Genomic DNA, 11,943 nt, shown 5'->3' on the forward strand with positions numbered 1-11,943 from the left:
TGCATTTACCCAATTTTCAGGCCTGCTATGCATTGTTTTATTATGTCCTGATATATAAAAACCTTAGACCTGAAGAGGCGTGTGCTTTGTTTTTCACCGTACCTCAACGTAACACTTTCACATTCAAATATGGCAAAATTTGGCTACAAAAAGTCAACATCTAGGTGGCCTTAACGCTACCATTGAGACTTCAGTTTGAGGAGTCCACAAAGCAAGAGGTGATGTGGCCCGAAGCCCATCCATCTTTTATATACAGTCTGTGGTTACACCCCAATTTGAGTAATGAGGTCACGAAAGAGAAGAAAAGAGAGGTTTATGTGCTGCCCCAGTTTAAGGAGAAACATAGTTGTGCGTTTTCAGTGTAGATTACAGATGCATGTTCTAAAATATATCACAGTGCATTAGATGCCTTTTCACAGCAAATTAAATAGGACCTGCTGCTGATACTTGGGGTATGCCACATAACAAAACAATGCCATTAACTCACTGATTGAAACATAAAACGCTTCCTGAATTCTCACTTTATGTTTCAGATGATCCTGGAGTAGAGGAAGGCTGACTTTTTTAAATGCATTGCAGAGGTGCAACAAAATGAAAACAGCTTTTTTCAAACTCTAAAGACACTACTAAGTGCAGTAGGTGTTACACTTCATTGAGTATAGCTGGAGGATGAAAAACAGCATGCTTGAATGAGGACAGAAACGAGAAAAGTCTAAGAGCGCAAATAAAAATAAAGTTAAAAAATGTGTAAATGGTGATAAGAGAGGAAAGTTGGTGAATCACAGTGTAGTGTGTTGGACCGATCAAGGCCTTCTGCAAATGGATCCACACATCGTGACCACGGGGACAGGTGTGTTTGAAATGACTTTATGCTTATATTTAAGGCATTTTTTAAACTACACAGTGAAGAAAGGTGGTTGTGTGAGGCAGCAATTCCCTTTTTTAGAAGAGTGACTGAGCATAGTTAAGAGTTTCACAACGATGCAGTCTCATTATGAATCATCTCACTTATTCTCGCAATCAGTTCCCATTTTTACTCTACTCTTTCAAAGTTAGCCTTGAAAACGTACTTTCTTTAACCTCAACACTGTGCTAACAAATGGAAACTGAAGTAATTCCCCTTAAAAAAAAAGAAAAATCTGCAAATAACGTTTAACACACTCGATGTATGTAAAGGCCTTCACCTTTGAGTTCCTCGGCACAGAGGAGTTCACGCCTGCAGAAAAAGAGAGCACTTGGATAATGGCTTTGTAAGCTTTCTGACATGCTGAGACGCTCTCCAGCGCAAACGTAATTACAGCCTGACAGCGGGTGGAGGCCCTCACAAAGGCTTGATAATCAGAGGCTGGTGATCGGAGCATGTAGCTCATGACCAGGAGAAGCAGTGACGCTGAAAAGTAATTAAAGTCCCCCATAGAGTGGAGCCATGCAAACTGCGCTCCCAGCTTGCTGCAACACCCCTTCTTGACTTCTTGCTGTTCTATTATTCTCCCTCTCCTTTTCCATCTTCAGTCTTGCTTTATTTTCTCTCACATCCCGCCGCTCCATTCCTTCCCTTTGTCTCCCTCCTAACGCTCTGCCGTCTTCCTCTCGACTCCTGTCTCGCTTTTCTCTTCATGTGTCCATCATTCCTCCAGCCTTTGAGTGCTTTAAAGTGCCTCTCCATCCATCACCTGCTGATTCATGAATGTAGCAGCTACCTGTTATGTGCAAAAAGAAGTGAGTAAATGAACCACAGGATCCCATCAACCATGTACCACCCACATGTTCCAACGCTGAATTTACCCTAAGCTTTTATTTTACAGCCTAAGTCGTAGTGCTGCTACATTTAAAAGTAATGTATGCATACATATTTTCTCTTTATGTTCGATCCTGCATACCTGAATGTGTATAAGCTCTTCTACATCTTCTAAAATCTCTCAAACTTTTTTGTCAAGCACGCAGTGTTTCATATTATTTTCATGCTGTGGCGTGCAGCTTATCTCCAGCTAAGTCTTTGTGCTATGCAAAGGAGTGAAAGATTACCTCGCGTACTGCTCCCCCGTTCATAGCCCCCTGGCTCACCGATGAGGAGCTCAGAATAAATGGAGAAACGGAGATGTAGGCCATCGAGCAAGTATGTGGATTGGTTAATCCCTTCTCCTTCTCCCCCCTTTTTTGGCACAGTTCAGGCACCGTATGTGGCCTGCAGTCTCCCCCGGCAATGGAACTAATCACAGAATGTGAATAATATTATTACTCAATTAAATGTTTTCACTTTCTCCAAGCTATCCACCCACTGATTATGGAACAACTACTGGATTAAAGGACAATCCTGAATAAAGGTCAAGAAATGTGTGTATTTTAACCTTCCAATAAATTCCCATCAGGCAAATTATATGAGAGAGCCGTGGCACTCAAAGAATGCCAAGCAGAAAAATAAAGGAGAATTCCTAAATGCTTTTGATAGCACCTGCCCCGCTCTACCCATCAACACTGAAACCTGGAAACATGAAGCGCATTGAACCTTTGAGGCTGATAACACTTTCAGCTGTGTGCTGGCAGGCATACCAAATCATTACTGCAGTGCATGCCCATGCTACGGTATTGTTGGGCCTGTTTGTGCTGTTGGCAAACCAATATACTTAATGATGCTGAGAAAAGTCAACAAAAAAAAAAAAAGGGGGGGGGGGGGGGTTCAGCCAAAAAAACATTAGTGTTGCCATGATGGCTGCCAAGTGGCAAGACTTGGATCTTGAAGTTTTGCCAGTTTGCTGGTTTGGAGCATTCAAATGTGTGTTAACACAATGCCAAGGAGGAAAGACGTCAGCAGTGATTTTAGTAAAATGAAGTAATTGCTGCTGCCTATCAAGTTTGGGAAGGGTTATATTGCCTTTTCCAAACAATTAGAAGTCCATTACTCTGCAGTGAGAACGATTATTCGCAATTGGAAAACACTGAAAATAGTTTCCATTCTTTCCAGGACTGAATGCCCCAGGAAATTTACCCTAAAGTCAGACTGTGCATCAGAGAAACTGCAAAAAGGACTGAAGGGTTGCCAAGAGACAGCGTCTTCAGAAGAAAATGGCAGAACAGCATCAGAACAAACCACATGACTTCTGGAATAATGTCCTTAGGCCAGAAAGACCAAAGTGGATATGTCTGGTAATAATGTACAGCACCACGTTTAGTGAAAATTAAACACAGAATACTTGGGCTTGCTGTGTAAACGCAGGGCCTGAGAGTCTTAGAATCACTGAGAGAACTCCTCTGTATAACATCTCTTTGACAGCTAAAGCTTGGCCCAAACAGAAAAACAATCCCAAGCGCAGCAGAAAACGTACTACAGAATGACTGAAAAACAAAAGATTCAAAATATTGCAACGAGCCAGTCAAAGTCCAGACCTCAACCTGATTGAAATGCTGTAGCGGGACCTTAAGAAAGCTGAGCTTGAAGGAATTTCTTCACAATGTTCTGAAAGACTGATAAAGTTATTCAGAAAAGGATTACTTAAAGTTATTGCTGCTAATGGTGGTTTTGCAAGCTGCTGAATCACGAGGTGCACTTACTGCTACACACTTCTGCATTTTTGTTAAATTAATAATAACATTAGAAGTAAAAAGTGCATGCCTTCTTTTTTTTTAATACAACTCTGTTATCATGCAGCTTTCCACAGTTTTTCACATTTAACATACTGCTCAAAAACGTAATCTTCACCACTCACACACCACTAAAGCCTACAACTGCTATACAACAAGCTTTCAGTTCCTGCTTAATAACCCTAAAGCTACTCATGGTGTAACAAAATATCACTCCTTTTTTAATTTCACAATCCTTGTATGGCTGACTGTTTTTTTATTATTATTATTATTGTTTTTAAGGGTCGATTTTATGCCCCACATTTCTGCACAGTAAATTCAAGTGTTGCAAGTTTCATTCTTAGTTGCTCAAGTCTCAGTTCAACTTCCTTCATGACTCTTGCGGCTTTTATACGCAGCAAGAAGCGTGTTTTCAGTGAAAAAGTCAAAAAAAGTGTTAAAAACCTGCAGTTCCTTACCTGTTTGGCACCAAACAACAGGCAGACAGCTGGCCACAAGCTGGCGAAGCATCTGAAGAGAGATTTTCTGCATTGTTGTGCATGGTTTGGTAAACACAAAAAGCTAAAGGAGAGTAAATATTTGATTGATATCCAAGTAAATGATAAATGCTATGTGTCTGCTGATTGAAAAAGCAATTGTTTGCCATAATAACGCAAAAAGGATATGACAAATGAATTTTTAGCTCAGCTTTTCTAGGCATGGTAGATTTATTGATGCAAGTCGTTTACACACGTCTCCTGATCCCCGTCTATTCTTCTTTGATGATCTCTCAAGCTTCTCCAGATTTGATGGTCATCTGACATTTAGCTTTGTTTTCATTCATCCCACAGGTTTGAATTGGTATTCATGTCAGGGCCTTATGCAGCCCACTCATGTCATGTGAACTCACGCTCACTTTGGTTTTCTGGAAGTAGTTTTTCACCAGGAGTGACGTATGTTTTGGATCGCTGTCGTGCTGGAAGACAAAGAGATGACTCAGACCCAGTTTTTCAACTGGCTGGTTGAAGTTTTCTTTGACAGTGTCCATCAAAGTGCTTCACACAAGATTACAGCAAAAGGCAACAGAAACAGTTACAGTATACATAAACTTTCTCCAGGTTGTCCTTACCATACATCCATCTAGATTGAAGCAGTTTTCCTCAGTCTGCAACCTCGCAGTCCAATCCTGTTCAGTGATCCAGTGATGCTATCAAGTTATCCAGTAGATTCTTGGCAGTGGTTCTGGGGTCTCTGGGATCTCTAACCAGTTTATTGTGTGGTATTCTCTGATGATACTCCTCACTCCAGTTGACGCTTGGGAATGCAGCGATAACTTTGTATATCCATCTCCTGCTTTGTGTGCATCAATAATTCTTTTTCTTAAGTCTAAACTGACTTCTTTTGTTTTCGGCACGATGCTTTCTTGAGTGACAGCTCAAACCCTCGCTGAAGTTTTATACTGTGTGTAAACTGGTAGATAACCCTCCGTTTTAACTTGTTTTACAAGGCATCACAAAGTTAAAATGTATCATTGCACAGCAGTGGTTGTGCTATGGCTCAATAAAATGGGGCTAATAATATTGAAACTTATTTCTGAAATAATTCTGTCATTGTGTGCAAATATAAGTAATTTATACTTTCTATAAAAAAAGTAGTATGCTCGGAATCCCTTTCTCTTTTAAAAAAATTACAAATATATTTATTTTATTACTGGATTTTTCTTTTAACTGATGATCATCATCCCATTAACATTTACATTTACATTTAAATTGGATTCAAATTAGCCATATGGCAACACAGAGGTAATTTAACTCTATATTTCTGGAATTACAGCAGTGCAATCCTCTGAAATGTAGCTGCTTATTAGTGTAATAGTATAAAGTTGATAGATACTCCAGTTCCTCTAAATGTACTTCCGACCTCTTATTTCGCTACTGTCCTCTCAAGCGTGCAGTTTAGGGTGTAAGTACAGGAGCAGGGGAGAGGTTAATGCTGCTGCTGTGTACAGCTGATCTGTGTTTTTCCTCCAAAGTACAAAGGGACCTATGTGCTCCACTTCTAATCCTGGAAATGAAATGAGCAGCAAGTTGGCTAATGGGCATTTTTAGAGAACAAGAGTTATTACAAAGCCCAGTGACTTGAAAGGCTGCAGCTACAGCCACAGTATACTCATTCAGCTAACACGGGGCCGTGTGGCCCGGGCCAATCCCCCTACACTGTGCTCTTTGTTTCATTTTGAGCTAATTCCTTTGGTCGGTGCAATGTTTTTTCCTCTCACATTAGTTGGGAAACTGCTGATTTATCGATTTTTCTTTTTACATGGGGGTGGGAATGAAGCAGCTTGTCCAACACCCAACGTCATGCAACACACAAAAAAACATATCAGGGCTTCAAGGAGAACTGCTTACGTATTTTAATGGACATATTTTAATCCTCGAGAAGTTTCTTACTGTTCAGTGTTTAATTTCTCATTTATATTCTTTCACATTTTGGAAGCTGTTTTGTACCTTTCAATAAGAAATAATCGACTCCTTCCAGATTACATTTTATGCCATGAATGATGAAAAACACAAAGTTGATTAATTTCTATTCTCCTCACAGATGCGGGTCTATGGTGGTGATCGTGTTCAAGCTCTCGGCTCTGCAGGGGGAAAACAAAAAGTCATGTATTGGGTGGTCGACACTGTGGCTTCTGAACAAGGCAGCCCTGAAAGCACAAGATACCACGTGCCCTTTGAAGCATGAGTGACATGCATGAGAGGGCGATTCTGAGTAAAAACACTCTGCAGGATGACAGCGGCGCACCCCTTCATTTCAGTATCTCCAACAAGACAAAGACACCACTGTACTCGAGGAGTAAAGAGGTAGCTGAACATTTTGTTTCACTTTGTTGTTTTGTTCTTTTCTGTCTGTTATTTGTAGAGGTTTCGAGGCCTCTTGCTGAAGTTCCTGTCACTCTTGAAAAACGCGATGCATCTCGAAGGGAGTCAGAGAATAAAGGGACAATTTTTTGTTTTGCACCTGTGTTTCTCCAACGTCTTTTAGAGCGCATAAAATAACAATAGTCTTCAACTCAGTACACACCGGGGGAACCCGAGGCCATCGTGACTTTGACCAGAAATAATCAGGATTGGAAATGTAAGTGCAGCATGTCAGCATTAAAAACAAAGAATTATTCAGAGCTTTGTGTCAGCAGGGTTTCATGAATGACACGAATGCTCAGGTGCACCTTGTTGTCTCCATTAGCAGCAGGCATGAGTTAGTGTCAACACCACAGCCTGAGTGCACAGAGCTGGCGGTGGAATAACACATTTCTAGGAAACTGCACGGGAAACATACAGTGGATTCCATGCCTGAAATGACATAGAGCCTATTTCCTATTGTGCTGCAGCTTTTAGAGATAAATGGATACAATGATGAGTGTTTGTGGGATGTAGAACATGCACTGTATGCTTGCCAGCTTGAATTAAATCTTTCTTTCTTTCTGTTTTCTGCACTGCAAGAGACACATGTGGTCTAATGGAAAAGGGAGGTTCACCAGTGTCTCACGATGTAAGAAAGACAAAGAGCAGCACAACTGGAGGAAAATAGCAGTAGATGAAGAATGTTGCTTTAATTAAGGCAAACAACACCAGCTATTTTTGAGTTCTTAGAAAGAAGGCAGTTGGACTTGTTTGGGTTTGTGAAGAAGTTTCTTCTGTAGTTCTAAAACCAATCTCAGAGTTCCAGGTATTTAAACCCACAGTGGGAGCCTTGGAGGTGTTCTTTAAGGTCTTCGTCCCATTATTAATCAGTCTTTACATGAGGCGTGGGTCATTACTGTCACTGGGGCCACTGTTTGGTTTCTCCTAAGAAGACTGATGGTTTGAGAGAGGAGTAAATGAGGCAACAACATCCACTGTGAATGACCACAGCTGAAGAGAGGCGGTGGCTTATGACACCAGCTATATAATGCAGTCTGACCTTCCCAGGTGTTGCAGTCCCTACTGACACCATGGCTGTATCCCAATTCAGGGTCTGCAGCCTTAAAGTACGCAGCCTCAACGATCCTCAAGGGCCGCGTACTCAAAGACCGCTAAGGCCGGAAGTGCGAGGCTTGTGAAATGGGACGGTCTAGCCTCCGTTGCGCTGCCCAGGTTGCCTAGCAACCATGATACTAACCACTGGAAACGTGTCATACAGCTTTGTTTGACAGAAATGAAGGAGAAAACCTTTTGTTCATTTGTTTGTTTGTTTCCACATGAGCTTTGATCATTCTCTGTAAGATTAAGCTCAGCTATTGAACGGCGTGTATTTTAAAGTAAAGGCTTTAAAACCAAGTTAGTACAAACGTCACTAATGTCACATAACTTTGCCGACATGTGGCCAACAGTAATGTTTAATCTTCTTCGTTATTAAACATTTGCTCATAAATAAGTGACATAATATTCAGTACTTAAAGTTTACTCTTCGGCCGCCCCTCATCCGCCGTTTTTTTCTGCAAATTTATCCACACCCATTGCCGCGCTATGCATTCTGGGATATGTTGGGCCACGAAGTCTACACTGCCACAGCCTTAAAATTCAGGGAAATGAAGGACGCATTTCAGGGCCAAATTTCGAGCAGCCTTTGAATTGGGACAGCCTTCGGCGCGCCGCTGTGACATAATCGGCCTTGAAATGCGGCCTTTAAGGCTGCAGACCCTGAATTGGGATACAGCCCTTGCCTCAGGTGACCTCAATAGCTCTCGTTGACCCCAGCTATGGCATGCCTATTTAACACCTTGTCGTGGCCTGGCTTATGATGACTCAAACGATAAATGTGAGTCAGGACCACCTCCAAGGGCACTGCCTCACAGCCTCTTGGATGAGAGCATATATGCCTGTATGAACCTAAAGAATGCTGCGCTTTTATATGAAACATGGAAACTGACTCCAAATGACTCCACAGCTGTTAGAAGTTGAACCCTCTGCCCACCATTTTAATTCAAGCACACTTCTCTGGCGTGAACTCAAAGAAGATTATTGGAAAGAACTCATCACACACTGCCAGTATTTGCAGCATAAATTAGGTTCATGTGACACTTAGTAATCTTCTTTATGGCTAAGAGGAACAAATGCTAATGAAACTGCGAAATAACATGCAGATGCTCTCAAGATAATAACCGCGGCGTGCGCAGGAGAAGAAGCCTTTAAGGTGCCACTGTACATAATTTAAGAGTTTTTTCATCCTTATGACTAATGTGATGACACATTGAACGTTACTGATTCAGACTTGATCACTTTAGCAACCAAACAGTTCTGGTCTGCTGTGCATTAAGACCCCCTAAAACACAGATCGGATCTTGTTTCATGATGTTTCATGATCGTGGTGGGAAATTAGAAATGCATCTGTTTGGTAGATTTCAGCACACTTACATGTTCATTCATAATGAAATGTTTTTCTTTATAACATTAACATTGCTGTTTACCTTAATCCTAACCTGACACTCCTCCAGCCAAAGGGGACAATGTGGCAGATACATGAAAACACCACCCTCTTCTGGAATTTGACTGTAATTGACATATGAAATGTTCCAACCGGTTCTAATCCCTAGTAAACTATGCTTAATGTAACATTAACGTTATGTTTGCCTTTTCACTGTAATGACACAGCATTAATGTGAATAATGTTTCACATTTGGTTTTTAAGATTATAAAAGGATTTTGACTGTCCTCTTCTCACAACATGTTGTTTCCAAATATTATCAGTGGAGTGAGTGATCGCTGGGCACTTAATGACTTTTTATAGTTATTCTGATGTATGAGCTTATCTGTTAATTAAACTGTGCTCAATATTTTAACTTCTGTCCGTTATTTGTGGATCACCTGTGATTCTGAATATCAGCTGTTAATTAATTCAAATAACTTCAATTAAATGTTATTTCTAAAGCATCAAGGTAAACAGTCACCACGAGGTGTTTTATAGTGTAAGGTAAAGAGCCTACAAAAATGCTGACCCCCCCAACAATCAAATTACCCTCTATGAGCAAGCACTTGGCAACAGTGGGAAGGAAAAACTCCCTTTTCACAAGAAGAAACCTCTGGCAGAACCACATTCAGGGAGGGGCAGCCATCTGCCACAAAGGAGTGGGAGAGACAAAAGAAACACTGGAAGAGAGCCAGAGGTTAATAATAACTAAATCACAGTGTATAAACACAGAGAGTGAAAAGAGGTGAATGAAAAAGGAAGAAACACTCAGTGCATCATGGGAAAACCCCATGATTTGGTTCAGAGCAGTGAGCAAGTGCACATAACCATGTGACATTCTGCAAACACATGGATGCACAGTGCATATATATATATTCTTACATCTAGGGCATGCATATAGACACTGAGAGAGCAGTGAGACTAGGCTTCCCTGAAGTTTTGTTTAAGTTTCCTTGTATTTAGTTTTGCTTCCTAGGGCAATTTTCATTGCTCTCGTTATTTTTGGTTAATAAATGTCTCTCTCCCTCTTTTTTCTTTTCTTTTCCTTTTTGTTCTTTCATTCTTTCTTTTTTTAAAACACATATTTCTGCCTCAAGACCTACAACTTAATAATCTCTTTAAAACTTTCTGCTGCTAAATAACAACTCCCCATATATAGGGTCTTAGTGCTACAACAATCAACAGTTTATCTAAACTGTGGTTTTGAAGAATGCAAACTACAGGGAGATAAAGAAAAATGTAATTAACTATTGTTCCCAGTGGAACGATCTGTTATCATCAAGCTCAATCTGTTATCTGCGTTGTAAATTCTTGACGTTTGTTTGCACTGCATAGTGTGTAGTGCTTCATTCCGAGTAACAACATAACCCCAATATCAGCTAAGCCAAAGTCCATACTCACTTAACCTGCAGATAATTTGTAACATTGTATAGAAATAAAAGATTACAATGAAAACAAGTTTCATTCTTATCTGTCTTTACACCTGACTACTGATATGTAGTACTCATCGGCCACTTCATTAGTTATATTTCATTAGTATTGGGTTGGACACCTTTTCCCTTCAAAACTGCCTGAATTATTCAGATTCAATAATGTTTTATATATAAATATCTCAAATATTGATATCTTTGAGGTACTGAGCACCACACAGATTTGTTGGCAGGACATCTATCATTTTCCACCACATGCCAAAGTCGATCTATCTGGGAAGGTATTTTTGTCCAGAGTACTGCAGCTCACTGGATATTTTCTCTTTTTCTGACCAATCTCTATGAATTCTAGAGATGTTTGTGTAGGAAAATCCAAGCAGAGCAACAGTTTCTGAAATACTCCGACCAACCTGTCTGGCATCAACAACTGCGCCATGTTCAAAGTCACTTAAATCACCTTTCTTCTTCATTTTGATGCTCAGTTTGAGCTTCGCTAGATTGTCTTGACCAGGTCTACATGCCTAAATGCGCTGAGCTGCTGCCATGTGATTGGCTGATTATATATTTGTCGTAATGAGGAGTTGAACAGTTAGTGGCTCCATAGTGTTGCAGTTTATATATTTGCTTAACACTTAAAATTTCCTAATTTGCTGCCAGAAAGAGGCAATAATCTCAGGAGGAGAGCAGCTGGAAGAAGTTGAACAAGTGTACCTAATGATGAGTCTGATGAGTGTATGTATCATGTTAATTTGCAGGCAGTTCAGGAACACCTAACCTTGCCCGTCACTGAATCAGAACTTTTTTTGTTTGACTTTGTATGACTTCATACTAACATCAAACTCATTTTGGTGCATATAAGTCTTATATTGGAAATTGGTGCAAACAGCACACTGTAACTCACCCTCCCTTTAAGCCAACTTTTTTCTGATTGGCTGTCTGAAGCCTGAACTTTTATTATTATTTGCACATACACTGATTTCATTTTTTGAACTTTGGCCATGTTCAGTAGGAGCATGTGCCACTGGAGTGCATATATGACAGATAATGAGGAAAAGTAGAACAGGTTCACACAGTTCACAACAAGCTTGTTGATCAGTAGGAGAGATAGATTCATGATACTTGAACTGATTTATTTTTGTAGATCAGCCGCGATAAAAACAATCGTGTAAACCGGACCTCCTACTGCCATGTCATCAGCATATTTTAATGTCCTAATAATGTTTTTATGTGTCTCATTCTGAATAGAAAACAATCATGATCATAACACACACTTCCAGGGGGCATAACCTCATCAGAAAGATGTTCCCTGATCCTGCTCCTCCATGTTTTACAACACCCAAACACTTCCATTTACCTCCAGTGGAGATTCATGCTGTCAGAAAAAGATAATTACACTTTTCCATGTTTTCTTGTAAAAATGAATTTACTTCCAAGGATAACGAGTTTTGTCGCTGTTGATTAATTTGCTGATTATTCTTGTGATTACCCTGCTGTACTTTTGACCACC

At 40.3% G+C, this 11,943-nt stretch overlaps 1 long non-coding RNA gene across 2 annotated transcripts; it reads right to left on the reverse strand.

The window, feature by feature from the left end:
• Positions 1-851: 851 nt before the first annotated feature.
• LOC145423612 (uncharacterized) lies at positions 852-6,561 on the reverse strand. 2 transcript variants are annotated; one of them, XR_013904669.1, is made up of 4 exons: positions 4,688-6,561; positions 4,038-4,534; positions 2,026-2,209; positions 852-1,700 (listed from the first exon to the last, which is right to left on the reverse strand). It is a non-coding gene; the product is annotated as an uncharacterized LOC145423612 (long non-coding RNA). The 2 variants fall into 2 exon arrangements; XR_013904668.1 differs by having other exon boundaries at positions 4,038-6,561.
• Positions 6,562-11,943: the final 5,382 nt, after the last annotated feature.

This window comes from Astatotilapia calliptera, chromosome 22 (assembly GCF_964374335.1).
Source record: "Astatotilapia calliptera chromosome 22, fAstCal68.1, whole genome shotgun sequence".
Taxonomy (NCBI): Eukaryota; Metazoa; Chordata; class Actinopteri; order Cichliformes; family Cichlidae; genus Astatotilapia; species Astatotilapia calliptera.